The sequence below is a fragment of the Sciurus carolinensis genome, chromosome X (assembly GCF_902686445.1).
Source record: "Sciurus carolinensis chromosome X, mSciCar1.2, whole genome shotgun sequence".
Classification (NCBI taxonomy): domain Eukaryota; kingdom Metazoa; phylum Chordata; class Mammalia; order Rodentia; family Sciuridae; genus Sciurus; species Sciurus carolinensis.
The window spans coordinates 5,382,338-5,402,638 of record NC_062232.1 but is presented as its reverse complement, the minus strand read 5'-3'; the positions used below and the strand labels follow the sequence as shown (position 1 = coordinate 5,402,638).

The 20,301-nt window shown below is 47.3% G+C and overlaps 1 protein-coding gene across 5 annotated transcripts in view; it reads right to left on the bottom strand.

Moving 5' to 3' along the window:
* Tbl1x (transducin beta like 1 X-linked) overlaps positions 1–20,301 on the bottom strand; it is a 189,276-nt gene that overhangs the window by 70,242 nt on the left and 98,733 nt on the right. For 2 of the 5 annotated variants that reach the window (XM_047536123.1, XM_047536124.1), the window contains exon 3: positions 8,681–8,840. The exons of the other annotated variants lie outside the window; for them this stretch is intronic. The gene's annotated coding sequence lies outside the window, so the exon portion shown is untranslated. The remainder of the gene's footprint in view (positions 1–8,680; positions 8,841–20,301) is intronic. 5 annotated transcript variants of the gene reach the window in all.

The window sequence follows — 20,301 nt, the reverse complement described above, 5'->3', positions numbered from 1 at the left end:
ATGATGGAACCTGAGGTCCCTTCTCCCCACCACCAAGTACAAAATTACACTTTAGGCCATCAGCACCCTGTTGAATTCCTGACCTTTGACTTTCCATCTACCTTCTAAGAAAGATTTAAAGCCACTAACTGACATCATGTACCTCAGATCCATCAATGGGGAAAAGGAAACAAAGCATTAAATCTATGGTGATGAATGGTTTCCTGGTCAGAAATCTAACCCTTCCTAGGGTGCTTAGAAATTCCAGGGTCTAGATGAACAAATATCACCTGCTGTACCTTTTTAAATAAAAATTTATTTATTTTTTGTTTCGAGGATTGAAGCCAGGGGTGCTTAACCACTGAGCCACATCCCCAGCTCTTGTTTATTTTGAGACAGGGTCTTGCTGAGTTGCTTAGGGTCTTGCTAAATTGATGAGACTGGCCTCGAACCTACAAACCTCCCGCCTTAGCTTCCCAAGTCCCTGGGATTTTTTTTTTTTAAAGGGCAAGAAGAAAACCTGGGTTCGGGCTGGTTTTTAACATTATCTGAAGTGTAACTCCAAGTTCTACTTCCTTCACTTCTTACCTGAGAACTATGGTTGGGATCTGCACTGTCCAAAAGCAACACAAAGCCAGGCTTAGCACTAATCTCAAATTTGCTAAGGAGCCATATTAAAAATGTGGAAAGTTAACTTTAACAATATATTTTAATAAAATCTCATGTATCTAAAATAGTTACCATTTTCAACTTGTATTCCATATGAAAAAATTACAGAGATTTTTTTACATTTTTTCCCCCAGTTTCCCAAAATGACAAAAGTGTATTTTACAATTTTAGTGCATCTCAATTTGGATGATGGATTTTCACTGGAAACACTGAGTGGTATTATAGAATAGTTCTTAAGATGTACACTTGACAATGTGGATTCACATGCCTGCGGTTCCCAGCATCCTTAAAAAAGCTTTTCAGAAACTGAAGGAATCATCGAGGAGCTACAGAGGTAGCTCAGTGGTGGAAGGCCTGCCTAGCATGCACGAGGCCCTGGATTCCATCCTCAGCACTGAAATTTTTAATTTAAATTTATTTGAAGGTAGTCTGTTCCTCAGTGACACCAGGCACCTTTAGACCACTCAGGAGCTCCTAGGGACACAGAGAAATCTGCAGAAACCAAAATTCCTTGTGGTCTGCAGAAAGGAGGGATAGGGGACATTTTAGGCCACGTGGTTCTCTTTAATTGGTCTACTGCACATATTTTTTGGGGGGCGGCAGTACTAGGGACTGAACCCAGGGGTGCTCTGCCACTGAGCTACACCCTAGTTCCTTTTCACTTTATTTTGAGACAGGGTCTAAGTTGCCCAGGAGAGACTTGAACTTGGGATCCTTCTGCCTCTTCCTCCCAAGTCACTGGAATTATAGATATATGTCCGTGACCAACACAAATATTTAAATATACATCTACATCGTTTTCCCCCTGAATCAATTCCAAATACATTAGTCAAAACAAGAACTGTTCTAGTTTTAACACTATCACTTCTAAAAATAGGAGTACTTTCTGCTTGAAAAATATTTTCCATATTGTGAGTTAATTTTCCTGGTTTCATGCAGACACTAGAACTTGGGCAGTTCCAGACTGTACCAAATAAATCATCTTGTATTTTGCAGAGATCACATCAAAATCTTATGTCAATAAAATAAACACTGCATGAATAATTTTTAGAGGGATCATTTGTGGAACTGATCCTGTTTTGGACATGCTAGGTTAACTAACAAATTGTGGCATTACTATATATTAGGATAGGAATTATAACATCAATTTAATATATTCAAGTATACACTGCAATATAATTTTTACCCTGTTTCTTCTGACCCCTTTGATATCTTGCATTTTTGGCTCTTGTTCTATTGCTGCTGGTGGAGGAAACCTAATGGCTTCTGTGATGATGGCAGGCTCAAATTTGTTGAAAGTCGTTGGCAAGATGAAGAGGCAGATGGAGGTTTTTTGTTTTGTTTTTATCTTCAGAATTCCATTTTTTTAAAATCATGCCTACCTGAAATTTGTTAACGCTATGCCCATAAGAACAGATTAATAATACACTGTTCTAGCTGAAGACAAAGCTTCTCTAGAATGCTCTCTGCTTGAAGTTATTTTTAATAGAGTGACTTATATTATAAGTTCTGGTTCGACCCCTGATCTAAGTCCAGGAAAAAGCTGTGGATCGCATAGCGATCAAGCAAAAGGCAGACGGGGAGATGGGAGCCCTACCTTGCAGCTGAGCCCCGGTGCAGCCCGTGGAGAGCCGTAAATTCTCACAGGGCAAGGCCCGCCTGGGTGAGATTCCCGACCTACCGCGGAAGATGTCCAAGGCAACACTTTTAATACAATTCACACCTTCCTCACAGGTGCCACACGAGGACAGGACAATGACACTAGCTAGCAATCAGTGCTGCCAATGGGTCCACACTCAAAGGCCCAGCTCAGAATCCAGTGTGGGGCTATGAAATCTGGGTGGTCCCCAAAACATCCTTTAGCCAGAATTTCTGTTCGTCACTATGTTATTATTATTGTTACATTAAATCCTCTTTTAGACATGATACCCTGCCCCTGAAATTTTCAGCAGTCACTTAAAGTCGAGTTCAGTCCTGGCCCTTGTAAGCATCAGGGAATTGATGCCTAGGGATGGGTATGTCCACTGGTTCTCCAAGGACAGATCAACTCTCCACAGCCCTTGTGTTAGCCGGAGGAATATCACTGCCACATGAAGTTCTGCTCAGAATTATTTAAAAGCCACCCATAGGATGGTAGTCATCAAGAACACAGGGTTCATTCTGCACCATGGAGATTTTGGAGCGTGAGGAGAGAGATTTCTGCCTCTGTGCTTGTGTTTGCGGAGAGGTGGGCTGCCTCTTCCTGGCTGAAACCGGCCCGTGCGTGGGTGCAGACAGGACCTAGGCAACTGGGCTCCACGTCACTGTCAGCCACCCAGAGCCACCTTCTGAGAAGAATGTGGGAGACAGAGCGACAGCCTCTCTGTCCCCAGTTTTGTGCCTCTTGTACGTTTGTCCTGCCAAGAACAGCCCTAGCTCGAGGGGTAAACTATTGAGAGAAAGCAGAATCTCAAGCCGCTCCTCCATGGATTAGCTCCATCCATTCCGTCTGGCAGGAAATGATTCATTGGAAGCCTGGCTTACGTATTCCATGCACTTTGGAACAAAAACATACAAACATCATCAAGAATCTAAATCTGTTATGTTGCAAAACACAGGCTCTCTACCCCCAAATTATCTGGAGCACTTGCTTTTTAGCTCTCCAGCAATCATTTCTGAGTCATCATTCACCTCGTCTCTCATCTGTTTCATTTCAAAGTTTGAGAAGCTTTCTTGGGAGGAAAAAAAATTAGACTTTTTGCTTAGAACAGACCCCATCAAGGCAGGAACAGGAGATGATATTTGGTAAGTTTTCTAATGCTGTGATGTCACAGGATAGCAAGAGGAGACCCTGGTGATAGGATATGCAGAGAAACATGAAAAAGTGATGTCCAAGAAATACAGAAAACACATGAGAGACCACAAGACAGCTCCAAGCTCCAAAGACAGCACAGATACCCCATGAGTCCATCTGCACGGTAAAGCATATGTCTGTCTGTCTCTCTCTCACACATACACACACATTCCTGGCAAACACTGAACCCTGGCTAATGACAAGGAGGAAGCAGCTGGCAAGCTTGCCAATGTACAATGCCACTTATAAAATGATCTTTTATTGACTAACGGAAGAATGTGCACTCCCCACCCCCATCACTCTGCGGAAACACTGTCATTTGGTAAGCACGATAGGGAGCAGAACTTGTGGGCACCCACACACCGCAGCTCCCTGAGCAAGCAGTGCTCACCGTAGGACACCATACCTTGAAGGGAAGGGGGCTACAGGGGCCTATTACAGTGCGTCTAAGCCCATTCATTTTCTCATGTGTCCTCTGGCTCGAGCTCTTCACCTGTGGGTGCACAGTTTGGCTCCGGTGCAGAGACTGAACATGCCAGCAAACATCAGAGGATGCTCTGGGCAGGGGAGTAGCTCAGAGGTAGAGCTCTTGCCTACCAGTGCGTGAGGGCCTGGGTTCTATGCCCAGCACTGCACAAAAGGAAAAACAGAAAGAAAAGAAGTGCTGCATTTAGCTGAACAGTGACGCTACAATCCTGCACATCCCAGGACAAGGAAAACCAGAAAGTTTAACGTGCAAAAGAACCTGTGATACACCTTCTAGAAGTGGCTCCCCTGCAACCCAGGGGACAGGAAATGCCAGGGGCTGCCCAGTATAAAGAAAAGACTCCACCTCATTAGGACCCAGGGAATGCAGGGGCAGGGGGCGCCAAGCAAGGGATGCCAGGCATTCCTGGTTCCACGGTCATGTGAGCGCTGGCAACTGTGCCGCCGCCCCCTCCACCCAGCTGTCCCTCCTCCCTGCTGGACAACTGCTATGACCTTTCAGGAAAGCCATTTGGTCATCAGTCTCAAGAGCCCTACAGTTCTATCTGCAGCAATCTACCCTAAAGCAAAAACCGGAAGCAATCTAAATCTCCAAACACATGTGTTAAATAAAGTATAGACCACACCCCTGGGTGGACGAGATGCATACAAATATTCCCATGACGGCGGCAGGAGGGCCGGAGCTCCCGGTAAGGCCACGTAGGAGTGCACACTGCCCAGCCAAGCAGAGTGGGCTGCACGCACTCGTGTGTGAATTTGGAAGAAAACACAGACGTGCTGGCGGGGACCATCTGTGGGTGGGTTTAGTGTTTCATTTTATGCTCATGTTTACCTTTCCAATGCAGGCAACACCTGCCTTTTTTACTATTATTTAACTTTTTTACAGTGCTGGCAAGTGAAGAACGATCACTAGCCCTCCCTCCGGTGGGTCTTCCTTAGAGGAAGTGACAGCGTTTGCCGACTGCTTCTCTTCTTTTCTAGGAGTGCTCTGGCCAGCTTTCCCATACAGTGCCGCCTGACTGGCTCCCTTGGGCACCTTCCTGAACTTTCATGATGCTCAAGTCTTATAAACACGACATCAAATATTTATGGTTGATATTTGCTGTTTCTAAAAATACTTAGAGGAGAAAGGAACTCTCTTAACGAGGCCGGCACTTAACCTCCTCACTGAATTAACCGAGGCTCCCTCTTTGGAGACAGCTGCCCACAGCGTGGGAGGCTGGGACCCTTCCCTTCCAAAGCCCAGCCCTTCCACCTGAGCTGGCTGCCTGGGACCAACTTAAAGCCCCAACTGTGAACTGACTCTACAAGTAAGTAAATATTACATAAATGGATGAACTGGCAATAGGAGGATCCCCCTCCTACAAAACCACTTTGAACGCTTTTACCAAGACAGATCTCTAAACCGAAATACACTGTCAAACAGGCTGCAGGGTGGAAATGATCATGAGATCTGGGAAACAAGAGTGGCCTCCAGTCGGACTCTACGCTGAAATGCTCTCACGAGTCTCCGAATCCTCCCCCGTCACGCAGAGGCCAACATGGTGGAGTACTCCAAGAAAACCCCCACCCTTCTGCGGAGAGACAGCACAGAGGTATTTTCACGTAAAACAGTGATGTCAAGTGAGGTTGACGTGTTCCTCCAACCCAAAGGTGAACTTAGGAATCAACATTGCCTTCCTCATGGAGAAACCCAGCACCCATGACCTTAGTTAGCCAAGTGGTCAAGGTCAACATCAACAGTACCTCCTCATGTTGACAGCACACGCCCTTGACAAGAGATCCTGAGAAGAGGGGCGCAGCACCCCCAGGATCCTCCCCAACCCATAACCCCAGTCCCACCATGTGCGAAACATGGGCCAACCCAATCAAAGGCCGTTGTGCACCATGCCTGAGGTGTCCTTTGGACACCGTCAAGGTCGGCAAGCACAAGGAAAACCTGGGGCTGGAGGTATAGTTGCGGGGGGCAGAGTGCTTGCCCAGCACGCCCGAGGCCCTGGTGTGACCTGGTCAGGCATGGCGCTGTCACTGTGTGGTGAGAAGTCAGTGCAGACACTGTGGTGATGGCCTGGGGACCACCAGATCCAACCAGCCCAATCTGTGTCCCCGGCTGTCACCAAGGCTCAGCAGCTCCCTAGTTCACAGTCGGGAGCTTTCCTCCCTGCAAATATCCAGGACATTAGAGATCATCAGTGCGGGCAGCCGGAGCACACCCAAACTCTGCTCTCCGTCACTCGCCAACCGTCAACCGTCATCAACAGGCAGCCATGCCTCCAAAATGACACCTCCTTCGTGTTCCATGTCTGCTTTCGCATCATCATCATTATTATTATTTTTTGTGGTGCTAGGGATTTGAACCCAGGGCCTTGTGCTTGCAATGCAAGCACTCTACCAACTGAACTATCTCCCCAGCCCAACATTATTATTTTTGGTTGTTTTCTGCCCTGGGAAATTTTGGTTACCCACCTGGGTAGACTTGCAAAAGGAGGGAAAGTGAGAATTCTTCAAGGAAAAATGGACAGTCATCTGAGTGTCTCACACCCCTCAATTATTGTTAAAAAATTGCCCTCGGGACCCTACTCCTTCCACAGATACCCCTCCGGCCTCCGAGGCATCCACAGGGAACTGCTGAAGGAATGGTTCTGCACTGCAAGAGCCACTGTAAGAAAAGGCAGTCGCCTCTAAAACCATGACTGAGAGACAAAATTCTGGAAACTGTGAACACTCGGAAAGAAGTCTCCTCGTCAGTATTTAGTCAATGATTCTTGTTAACTATAAATGGTTTTCAATAGTTTCATTATTTTGCACAAGAAAGGTCAATATTTCCTAAACATCTCAGGACAGAAGGAGTATGTGGAAAGGTAAGGGCGATTCTGAAACTAACTGGAATTCAGAGAAGCAGCAGGAAGCTCAGGAGCCCATGCACTAGGGGGTTCAATAACCATTCCCATTTGATTGCAGGAAAAGCCGTTTTTCCTTTTCAAGAGTCGAACTGAAAAGAGCCCTAACCAGGCGCACAATGCTCGCCAATTAGCTGACTGTTGTGCAGGCCAGGGAGAGTGTTTACATGAGCTCTCTCAGCTCCGCAGGTTAGGTCGTGCACATGGTTAAAGAAGCAAATGCAGCAGTCATCCTCTTTTCTAAATTACCAGTACCTAAGGTCAACCGTGCTTCCAAAACAACAGGAACTTCCAGAAATAATTAAGTTTTACATTTCATGCTCTTCTGAAGAGTGTGATAAAATCTTACGCAGGCTGATTCCATCCTGCCCTGGATTGGAACATCCTTTGTCCAGAGTATCCACGCTGTATACACTACCCACCTGTTAGTACTTAGCAGCCACCTCAGGTATCAGATCAACTGTTGCCATAATCCCAGTGCTTGTGTTTAAATACCCCTTATTTTACTTAATAATGGCCCCAAAGAGCAGGAGGAGTGGAGTTGGTAACTTGGATATAACAAAGAGCCTTTGAGTGTTTTCTTTTAACAAATACAAAAGCTTATCACAGGTTATACAGGTACGGAGGAAAATAGTACACATAGGATTTGGCACTATCCATTGTTTCAAGCATCTGCCGGGGGTCTTGAAAAGGATCCACTGTGGATAAAGAGGGAGGACTAATTTTCCCACCGTTTTCTGATCATGATGAAAGACTCACAGGAGTTATTCTTTAACCACAATGCCAATTTATGGGTGCAAAAAATAAAGAGAGCTATTGTAGCAGCCTCTTGGATGGCACCCAACGAGCTCTGCCCCCTGACATTTAAATTCTGGCATAGCCCACCCACATTTACCACACTGTTGGTCTGAAATACAGCAGGAACTTTTGTGCATGACTTCTGCAACTGAGCTGGAAAAGCAGGGCCACGGCCACATGTGGAATGAGGTGCAAAAGATCCTAAAACCCCAACGGGTTTCCAAGGTCACCCCAGGCTGACACCTTGCCTATGACTTCCCCGGGGACCAGAGTCACGGCCAGCCAGCTGAGGTGCCCTGGGTGCCTTAGGTGACCCTTAGGACTCAGGTGAGACCATCAATCCCCTGCTGAGTTTTAGGTCATCTGCTACACAGCAAAGACAATGGGACTGAGGCTGGAGTGCCATTAGGAGAAAGGAGGAAACGCCGCAGACACGGACCCCATCTGTCTGCTCCTGTGTCCTCAAAGGATGCAAAAGAATCCACAGCACACCTGCCAGGCGGGACGGGTCTACCTTGCCACATCCACAAGCGCATTTTTGGTAAACTCCTGTGTCTAGTAGGTGGGTCCTTTAACTCCCAGATTTGGAGAAATCAGACTGATGAACCCTTCCCCCCACTCTGCACCCCCAACCCCCGGGAATAACATGCTCCCCCTCAGTGAAACATTTCCACATCCACGCGTGGATGGCATTTAAAATGAGAGTAGAAGAAAAGTCCCTGCTTCAAGTTCTTGATGTACTCCGAGGTCGATTCTAAACTCATGTGATTTCTTTTACCAAAGTCTTGATCTAAGGACACGAGACGCTTTCATCACCTTGCATCAGTGCCGCGGGGGAGACTCCCCTGGAAGAAAGCATCCCTTTGTGGTTTAAAACAGCTTATGTTATCTCATGGAACAGGGCTGAGACTTTCCCCTCCAAAGCACAATTCCCGGCTCTGTTTGCTCAGCCTGTTTAGCAGTCCCACATTATCTTCAAAAAAGCGTAAAGGTTGGAGGCACACATGCTCATTACCTGGGGCTCAAATTACGAAGCTGGGTCTTGTTTGAGGGCTCTCATTAGATGAAAGTAGCACTGCTCCTGGAAGCTGATCCTCCAGGGCCCTGTCTGTCTCCAAGGGCTGAACTCTGCGACCTGACACCAGGTTACCTCCTGTTTACATGTGAAGCCACCCCTGCCAAGAGAGGAAATTCCAAGGTCAAGGTCTCACTTGCCCACCTCTGGGACTTCCAAACACAGAACATTTCCCACTGGACGTTCTGTTTGTTTAACACGGTTCCCTGGAAAGAGCCAAGAGTCTTGACAATGCCCAACAGTACCCAAGTCTCATGCACAGGATAATTTCTTTAGGAAATGATCACAAAACCACAAGGCAAACCTGCTTCTCCTGCCGTGAGCCTATCACTGCAACACAGTGAGGGCTAAGCTCAACGTGGCCAGACTTGGTGCCTCTCTGGTGTCTATGGGTCTGGCAGAGCTGGGTGCCCCATGGCTGAACTGCAGAGTGTCCCAGAGGAGGGAGGCACAGAGTCTGCATTCATCAAATTCCTCCGGTTCAGCCACGTGGAAAAGCCAGCTCCGGCCGAGGTGTGACCAAGAGCAGGCTCCCGGACCAAAATCCACCTGTGCACACCACTGTGAAACCTGCAGACCAGACGTCTCCCTACAGCTCTGAACCAGAACACACAAGAAATCACCTCCCGGGGGGAAGGCAATCAATGACAAGACGCACTCCTCTGTGCTTCATTTACTCAAAAATTGCCCTTCGGTCAGGAGGATCATTTCCAACTGGATTTGGCGTGGGGCCTCACTACCGGAAAAGGCCCCTGTATAGAGAACAGCAGTCATGCTGACCTTGGACGGAACACCGCACTTGGAGCTTTGTTCTATTTATGCGTAAATTTTATCAAAGACAAAGAATGTATTGTTTGGATTTCTTTGGTTACTTTGCAAAAAAGTCTCTAATAGCCCTGCAGCATGGAATCTGCAAGAAGCGGGCGAGGACTGGGACCCAGTCGCTGTTAGGGTCACCCTAATCTGCAGTCCCTCCAAACATGACCTAATTCTGAAAAAAGAACCAAGGTAGATGTAAACAGTTAAACTAAGGGGGTCAAGTTAGATTAGGGTGGGCCCCTCATTTAACATGACTGATATGCTCTTAAAGTATCTGTCAATCATAGGGTTGGGGATGTAGCTCAGTGGCAGAGCACTTGCCTAGCACATGTGAGGCCCTGGGTTCAATTCCCAGCACTGAAAAAACAAAAAGCTATAGAAAGAGATACCTAGCAGGGTATCTGTGACAACAGGCAAAGACTAGAGGGTGTGCCTACAAGGTAAAGAATACCAAGCACTGCCAGAGCCACCAGAAGCTAGAAGATGCAAGGAAAGATCCTCCACTAAAGGCTCTGGAGGGAGCATGACCTGATGCCATCTTGGTTTTGAACCTTGGCCCCCAGAAACAGGAGACCATACATGTTCTAAGCTACCCAGTTGGTACTGCTTTGTTGCAGCAGGCCAAGGAATCTAAAAACCCACTCACGCACTAAGCTTCAGCATCACTGTGGCAGAGAATTCACAGGCAGGAAAAGGACCCTCTGGTGGGCTTTGGTCCTACATCTGGACCTCAGCTGTAATACCCAGCTGTGGTCAAGTACATGCCTCCAGAGCCTGCCTCTCTGTGTTGAGGGGGAGCGCATACAGGATGCACAAACCAAAATTATGCATTAACACTTTAGAGATTACACAGGTTGTCCAGAAATGCATACACACATAAGATGGAGGTGTAGCTCACGGCACAGCATTTGCCTAGGAGGTACAAGGACCCGGGTTCCATCCCCAGCACTGCAAAAGAGTAGTAATAACAATAATAAATCTGAAATAACTTCTCTTAAGGGACAAAGGTGTATTCATAGAGAAGGGCAAGAAGCAACTGAAATCCACCTGCCTTTATGCCCACCTCTCAGGATGATGGAAAAGTAAACCAATTTTTCCTTTACTCCAGAAGTAAGTTGTTCAAGGATTTATATGCTAGGGCTTCTCATTCACAACAATTGGTCCAAGAATTTCAGTTCCATGTGGATTAAGACAAACATTTCACTTATAAATAACAACTGAATCCTGAGTTTGCTTTTTAGAACTTCTGGATTCTACAGTACCATGTCTAAGTCCACCAGGACCAATTATTAGAAAACATAAGGTACTAAAAAAAAATCATTCAAATTTTCCTGACATTTCCAAAAGGGAGAAAAACCATTCCATCATCACTTATTAAATAACATATGTTATGGTTTGAATTTTAAATGTCTCCCAAAGGTCATGTGTTCCAAGGCTTGGTTGCCAGCTGGTGGTGCTACTGGGAGGTGGTGGATGGGACCTTTAAGAGGTGGTGCCAGTGGAAGGAGGTGAGGCCACTGGGGGTGTGGCCTGGGGAGCTCTTGGGACCCAGCTCCTACCTTTCTGTCTTTGCTTCGCTGATGCCCCAAGGTGAGTAGTTCTGTTCCACCATATGCCCCTATGATGCCACCATGATGGTCTCCTGCACCAAAGGTCCAAAGCAATGGGGCCAGCAGACCTGGACTGTAACCTCTGAAACCATGAGCCAAAGGGAGTCTTCCTCCTTCTAAGCTGATTTAGTAAGAAATTTTACAAACACACACGTCATCAGAACTGAAATTCAGTGAGTTTGTCTATGGTTAGAAGATGGAGAAGAATCTTAAGACAGCTCTAATCCTAATTCATATCCTAACTGATAACTCCCACAACAAGGCCTTCTGAGCTAGATGTCTCAGAACTTTGACAGGAAGACTGAGGCAGCCTACCCAGCCCCACGCGGGAGAAGCAGCACAGCTGGAGCATTACTGCACTTACGGCCATGCCAATCGATGAGACAGCATGTGCAGGACACGTAAGGAAAAGAAGGGAAACCACGTCCCTCAGGTTGGACTGGCACCCTTGAACTCCCAGAGACATGGTCAATACTCTACCTAAAACACACAGGGGCGGGCCAGGACTGCACTTCAGGGTCTCGCTGACCGGGATGGCCTCCAGTCCTCCTGGTTGGCCGTCACCTGAGTGGTCAGGGGGATGCAGAGACCCCAGAGCAGTGCTACAGAGGATGGGGCCCAGAAATCAGTCCCAAGTCAAGTTTCTAGGGACAGTGCATGGTACAGCTGACCCTGGAACAATGCAGCAACCGAGACACCAATTCATGTATCAATTCTTGACCCAGAAATAGCAATAGGAAGTGCTATGAGGTTTTTACAGTAGTTCCGTGTTACCACAGCTCATTCTCTGCAGTTACAATTTAATTCTGTGTCTTACATTGGCTTGCGTTTCTTTCAACTGAGCACCGCGCCACGGAGGATCTATGTGTGTGCACACTTCTTGATAAATTTAGCTTTTTCTCCCCTTGGCAGTGCTGGGGATGGAACCAAGGACTGCGTGCATGCTAGGAAAGAGCTCTACCACTGAGCTGCACCCCAGCCCTTGAACTTGCTGTAATAGATTTGTTTATATTGTACTGTACTAAGTTAAAGAGACCGTCATCTACATTTATTTCATGCCATCATGACATGCCTAACTTTCTTGTCACTCTTTCAACACTACATGGCTCATTTTGAGTTTTTTCCAAATCATTGCCTATCTCTAGAAGAAAAACCTGGCTTCGTGAGGACCCCGGCAGTTGGAACCCACGTTGTCCTTCAAGGGTCAGCTGTACACATCCTGCCCTTGGGGAACCCGTCCAGAGCTGAACACCCACCAGCATCCCTTTGCAACAAAAATCTAAGCCCAGGGGGCCTGCTTCCCCAGGAGAACCCAACCCTCCCGCAGCCATTCCCTGAAGACCTCCCAGGAGACCAAATGCCAGACACTCCCTCCTTCTATGACCCACATGCTCCAGCTGGTTCCACACAAGGCCAGAGATCAGCTCCTGACGGACGATGGTGGTGGCTGGGTGCCCCTCTCCCCGCCGCCACAGATCTCTGCTCTACTGTGAGCTCTGATTGGCTCCCCCGAGACTCGCTGGGACCTCACGGCTACCCCGAGGAATCTCCTGAAACCACTGACTTATTTCATCATTCTCCACTCAGCAAACTCAGCAGTCCCCAGCGCGATGTCATGGAGGGTGCACGCCCCCGCCTGTTCTGTTTTCTGCTCCGAGAAGTTCCTTTGACTTTTCCTCAAAGGCCAAGCTGTAACACCGACCCGTCCTCAGGCATCTTCGGGCTGCAGGGCCTGTCTGTGCTCAGGCTGGTTCTACGGATCCAGGCTATTAAAAGCCCAAGTCTCACTTACCACAAACGGTGCCTCCCCTGCTCCTACAAGACCACTCTGCGGCACTGGCTGCAGCGACTTGAACTCCGAAGCAGCGTTAGGCTGATCCCACACAAACAAGGCATGGCTTTCCACGGGTCAGGACGTGAGGCAGGCGGGCGGGCGGTCTTGGTCTTGTTTGATTTTAGGTTTGCTGACCCATATATCCTTCGAATCAACTGGGGTCAAAAGGGGTCAACGACACGCCCTAGGTTGAGAGGTTAGCATTCTTCTCTGTCATAAAGGTAAAATACCATTCCCTGTGGGACTGCTTCCAAGCTGTGATGTTCACACCACACACCCTCCCAAGTGTCTATGTTGAAACCTAACTCCCAGGGTGACGGTGCTAGGATGTGAGGCCTATGGGAGGTGGCTAGACCCAGGATGGCGGGGTCCTTACAACGGGGCTCAGTGCCCTCATGAAAGGTTTCCCAGAGAGCTCCCTCGGCCCTCTCTCCGTGAGGGCGCAGCGGGAAGGGGCCATCTATGAGAAAATAGGTCTTCGCTTGACACTGAATCTGTCAGTGACTTGATCTGGGACTTCCAACCTCCAGAACCACAAATGGTAAGTTTCTGTTGCTTATAAGCTACTGGTTTATTTTGTTATAGCAGCCCAAGCAAACTCGGTCATCTTGCTAAGCTATAATGCTTGGGAAAGATCAGGTAGATTCAATGCATTTTTCACTTACAATATTTCAAGCTTACACCAGACTTATTGGGATGTAATCCCATCGTAAGTCAGAGAACATCTTCAAAGAAATACAAGTGGTCAACAAATATATGAAAAAAATGTTCAACATCTCTAGCAATTAGAGAAATGCAAATTAAAACTACACTGAGATTCCATCTCACTCCAGTTAGAAGGCAATTAACAAGAATACAAGTAATAATAAATGTTGGTGAGGCTGTAGGGGCAAAGGTACACACATACATTGCTGGTGAGACTGCAAACTGGTGCAACCATTCTGGAAAGCAGAATGGAGATTCCTCAGAAACTTGGAATGGACCAACATTTGACCCAGCTATATACTACAGTAAGGCAGCCACATCAATGTTTACAGCAGTTCAATTCACAATGGCTAAACTATGGAACCAAACTAGGTGTACTTCAACAGATGAATGGATAAAGAAAACGTGATATATACATACACATACATATACATATATGTGTGTGTGTGTGTGTGTGTGCGCGTGTGTGTGTTATGGAATATTACTCAGCCTTAAAGAAGAAGTGATGGCATTTGCAGGTAAATGGATGAAACTGGAGAATATCATGCTAAGTGAAATAAGCCAATCTCAAAAAACCAAAAGCCAAATGTTTTCTCTGATATGTGGATACTACCATGCAATAAGGGGGTGGGAAGAACAGAAGTTCATTTGATTAGACAAAGGGGAATGAAGGCAATGGAGCAGGGTGGGAATAGGAAAGACAGTGGAATGAACTGGACCTCACCTTCCTGTGTTCGCATATGAATACACAACCAGGGAAACTCCACAACGTGAACAACCACAAGAATGGGATCCTAATTAGACCAAGATGTATTTCATGTGTGTATAAGGTCAAAAATACTCTACTGTCATGTATGACTAAGAACAAATAAAAAGCATTAAAAAGAAGAAGAAGAAGATCTTCAGTGAATGACCTGAGCGACAGGCCCAGGGCTGCCCTGGATTCCCTTCTTGGCCTTGCTCTACGGTGGAGCGTTGGCGCAGGGCTGCTCTGGAGCTCCATGTTGAGGGATCCCTTTGGCTCAGCTGCGCTGCGTGATCTAGACATTTTCCATACACTCAGGACATTTCACGCATTTCTCTCCCTGAAAAGGCATTCTCTCCGCATCTGTGACTCTTGGCATTTGGCGTGCATTCTGGAGGTGGGAAGCTGGGTACATGTGTGGGATGGAACACGGGGAGAGCTGGAACTCACTGCTGCTCCAAATCAATATCTCAGGGAAGAAAACACAGAATCTCATCAAGGAAGGGAAAGGCCATTCTGCAGGGTCACCAAGAACTTCAGCCCTGGAAGCACCCTGCCAACCTTGATTCTAAACAAAGGAGAGGGGCTGGGAGTGGAGCTCAGCAGTGGTTTTGCTCTGGGAAATAAACAAAATAAATTAGAAAAAAGCATCTTGGGCTGGAGACACACAGCAGCTCCTTCCATGTCCCAAAACTCCTTATCGCTCAAGGCGTTCCTTCCTCCGCATCTGGTCCCTCCCTGACTTTTTAAAACTTAACTCAGTATGTTTAGAGCCTGATCTTTTAAAAGCCAGTCTCTCCTTTTTCTGTGGGCGTGAAATCTTTCTTCTAATGTGTTTTCTCTGAGTCTTCCTTACTGATTAGTCTCATTTACAGCTTTTTCCTTCTGTCTCTGTGAGGAGCAAAGCCAAGCGTTTGCAGACTCAGTGCCATTATTTAGAACCAGCTCCTCCAGACACAGCTAGCGTCACAGGAATCTAGGGGCACAGGGCTTCAGAGCCTTCCAGCTCAGCCTAGGTCTTTACATGAAGGACAGGTGGGGTTACATGCAAACACTGAACATTTCTGTCTGTTCCCTCTACTTGGTTTAGACACATACACCTCATCTTAAGAGAGAGAAACATATAACTACAGGACAGCTGGGGACACATTACCAAAAATGTTCAGGGGAAATGTCACCAAATCTAAGCAGAGGACCACATTTACAGTTACTATGTGTTTGATTTCTAGGTCTCCTGCCCCTGAGACTGCCTTCGAGAGACAGTTAAAACGAAACCAAAAAACCTACAGCGAACATTCAAAGGCGTCAGGAGTGACGGCTTCGACACTTACTGCATGATGGCATGGGACTTTAAATATATCACAATCTGATGGTCAATTTTATTCTGCCCATTCCGAATGTACGATATTGTTGCCAAAACCTCAGCTGTAGATACCGGGCCCTCTTTTAAATTGTTTTGCTGCCGACGAATACTTGGGTCCACTTAAAAAGAAAACCAACTCCAACGAAAACCTGTGCTAGTTGCGCAGAGGGTTATTTGTTAAAAGCTCAGCCAAGAATCCCCTTTTGTCTCCATTTTTCTACAAAAATGAAAAGGATCATTTATTAGGTGAACCTTCTAAGTTGAAGGACTGAAACAATATTTAGGCAAAGAGGTATTTATATTTCACACACACAATAATTAGTTCCCTCCTAACAGCAGGGTAGTAGTCACCAAATGCAATCAGTGTGTGACCCACTGATTCAACCAGATTACTGGGTAGCAAACCTTCCCTGGCCCACGTCTCAGCTCTGGACGGCCTTGGGCAAGCCACTAGGCAGTCTCGCATATGCATTTCTGACAGCGTCTTCTCCCTCTAGACAGGGCTTAGAATTATGAAGTGCCAGCAGGCGGAGGGCAAAGCCAGCCTGCAGCCTTCTGGAGACCCTTTGCCAAGGGCAGCCCCGCGCTCCTTAGGAAGATCAGAAGCCCCCACCCCATTTCTCCAAGTGGCACGGGCCACACTAGCTCTGCCAGAGGAGCTCTAGAATGAGATTTCTCTAACAGGAAAGAACGGGCGTGTCAATGCCGGGCGGAAAGGGACGATGTGGCAGTTGCGAGACGGCGATGGGTTTCCTTTCTGTGCACATGTCTTCAAGTCACAGAACCCGGGGGCCTGAGTCTCGTCTGCAGCATCTGACTTGATTTTCCTGTAACTTCACTGTACAGACCTTTGAGACCCTGCTGCCTCCACACTGGTGACCGAGAGAGTGGGAGAATGACATGGAAGTTTCAAAACCTCACAGGTCGCTACCTGCAGGGCGAGGCGATGAGGTAGATTATAGTTGTGCCTCTCTATCTGTTCCCCAGCCGCTACGGAAACCAACCAAGATTGACAATATCTGGGATATAACTATCTCTGGAACACGTACAGACTTCTGTCCATATCCTCTAAACGATACACAATAACAAACAGCCCCACAGAATTCACATTGTATTAAGTGCACCACAACATAATCACAATGTATCACACCTAATGCAACATAATACACCTAATTAGTCCAAAGATTTAAACTGTACAGGAGGATTGCTGGGGTTACATGTAAAGACTATGCCATTTTATACAAGGGGACTTAAGCATTTGAGGGGTTTGATATCAGAGGGAGTCCTGAAACCCACCCCCTGCGAACATCAAGAGAGGACTTAAATGCAAATTGTGTCACTTGCATACAGAGAGAGGGATGGTGGAGAAATCAAAAAGGATTTGGATATATGGTAATAATTACAGGAAAGATAAAATAAGAGCTTGGGGTGTAGCTCAGGGGTAGGGTGCCAGCTCAGCACGCATCCCTGGATTCCAACTCAATTGGGGCAAAAATAAAGAAACCCATTCGAGGTACTACAACCTGTGGATTCCAAGGAGAGGGAGCTCTTTTCTGAATGGGGTCAAGTAGAGATGAAAGTTGTTTAAAACCACATTTGCACTTCTGAGGCCCCTGTCTTCCCCAAATCGTATCTGAATCCAGAATTTCTCCCCAAACCACAAGAGCCTTTTATCTCACAGAAGACAAGGCAAGACTCCCTAGTGGCTAAAACCTGTATCTTGTGGGTTATTTAAGAAATTGCTTTAGAAAATTATTCTCACCCTATCTGACTAGGAAGCCAGCAACAGAGATGGCTAGGGGTTAAGTTCCTATAAATCATATTTTTATAACACAACAACATAAAACCAGGAATGGAGGAAGAAACATCAATTTGGGATGTTTTTCATAAAGAATTTTCTCCAAGATCAACTACTATGCCTACCACTCCTAGCAAATGATGCCTGTTTATCCTCTCAGCAATTCCTGAGAATGAAAACATCATTCTCTGCCTAAAATGTGTCTACGTACAATGATTTCCCTTTTAAAATAAAGATACCCAGAATTGAGACAGTTATTACAATAGTATGCACTGACGTAAAAATGGTTGAAAGTGTTTCCTTGGGAATCTCCAGCAAGTCAATTCACAGGGCAAGGCTTGCGGGGTGCAGAGTTAGTGGGGAGGCAGTAGTGCCCCAGAAAGACAAGAAGGTTTCCCTCTCGTCTGTCCATAGTTGAGCCTTCATTTGCTAGATCCTATTTCCTATCTATTCTCCAAGGAAACATGCCAGGTGCCCGACGTCTGAGAACACAGATGTGAGACCTCCTGACCTCAAGCTGCAGACAGCCTGGCTGCCCAGCGATGCACTGCACAGTGGGGTGCCCACAGACCCCCAGGACTCGAGATGCCCACCTGCCTCCCACAACACAGGCACTTATTTTTTTTTCAGTCGGGGAGAGAGGCTCTGCACTGATTTCACTGCAATCATCCAAAGGGAAAGCAGAGGACCAGAAAAACCCTGCTGAGGGCCCGGTACAGAGGGTGGCAAGGAACACTCTTTTCCATTGTCTCGGCTATTCTCCTTTCAAACACAAAATAGGAAACATGGGTCTCAAGAGGCACTTGGTAAGTTATACAGAGGCAAAGATAAAGCATCTCCTGAAAATGAATCTAAACACCCCACACACCCACATCAAGATACCAATGCCTGTGCAGGTCCTTTCCGTTACCTAGCTCATCCACAGTGCTGACCACACACCCACATCAAGATATCAATGCCTGTGCGGGTCCTTTCCGTTACCTAGCTCATCCACAGTGCTGACCACACACCCACATCAAGATATCAATGCCTGTGCGGGTCCTTTCCGTTACCTAGCTCATTCACGCTGCTGACCACACACCCACATCAAGATACCAAGGCCTGTGCGGGTCCTTTCCATTACCTAGCTCATCCGCACTGCTGACCAGGGTACTGGACCCATGACATAGGCTCCGTCAATGTCGGCTACAAGGACAGATGGATGGGTGGATGGATAAGTAGACAAATGGACAGATGGATGGACGAACAGATGGATAAGTGGGTGAACTGGTGCAAGAGGATGGACACGGTGTGTTGTCCCTCCGAGATTCAAGCACTGGAAGCTTGGTCCCCAGTGTGGCAGAGGGAGGTGGTGGTACTCTGAAGAGGTGTGGCTGGTGGGAGGCAATCAGGTCAGCTGGCACCACTCTCAGAAGGAATGAGTGCAGGGTTAGCTTGTTCTGAGAGGGCAAGTTACTACAAATGAGCCAGTTTGGACCCTGGATCTCTCTTGTTTCTTATTTTGCCATGTGATCTCTGTCTTACCTATGCTCCTTCCACCACAGGCCCTCAGTAGAGCTGAGCTGAGCTAGCACCAGGCTCTTGAACCTCCAGAACAACCTCCCAACTTTATAAAGTACCCAGCCTTGGGAAATTTGTCATAGCAACAGAAAATAGATGAACAGACTTGGTCTGACATAGCCAGATGGGAGCAACTCCATTAGCACAGCATCAAAGCACCAAGTACCAAATCCTCTGGCACTACAAAAGCTGGATATGAAAACAAGCAATGTCCAGGAAACTCACAGAGGAAACATCTTTTTCACGAGGCACATGGTACGATGTGTAAGATGGACAGATCCATGGTGGACTCTCCTTCCTCAGTTTGGGCAACAGAAATACCACCATCCTGAAAGAATATGTGACCACACAATGGAATATTATTCAGCTACGAAACAGGAAGGAAATTGAATATATGCTACAAAAGGGATAAACCTTGAAAACACTATGCTCAGATTTCCCTCATGTTCAACACCAAGGTAGGTGGGAAGGATGGAAAGCTCAGGCAGTAAACAGAGTGACCAAGTGGAGACAGTGGCTCAACCCCACCTCCCTGGCCATGGTGGACCCCACCACCCCCACAGCAAGGCTGAGACTCTGTTCTCCTGGCAGGCACTCCAGGGATGTCTGCAGATGATGAGGGGCTCTGTCTGCCTGCCTGCCTGTCTCTCCTACACACACACACACACACACACACACACACACACACACACACACAGCAGTCACAAGCCCGCCTTACATGACTAGACGTATTTCAGGCACAAGGAATGTAGCAGCAACTGGAATTCACAGCCCGGGTAAGCCAAGAGGTCGGCGGCCGGCCGGCAGGAATCCCAACGTCTCTCAAGCTTCATAAGATGATGGGAGATAATGCAATCAGGGTGCGTGATGTCTGCAGAAGGGACCGGCGTCTGCGAGTGCTTTCCATGAGGCACGGGGCCTCGAGCTCCCAGGAAGGGAAGGCGGAGCACCCGAGGAGGCTGCAGACCCGAGGCGAGGTGTGGCCTGGCACCTGAGACCCCGGGTTCCTGAAACTCAGTGCGGAGCTTCTACTCAAGGTGGGGGGCGTGCAGGGAACTGCTCCTGAAGCCTCCTGGCTCATCCCCAGGAGGCCGATGCTTGGCCACCCCTTCTCCACCTCTTTTCTC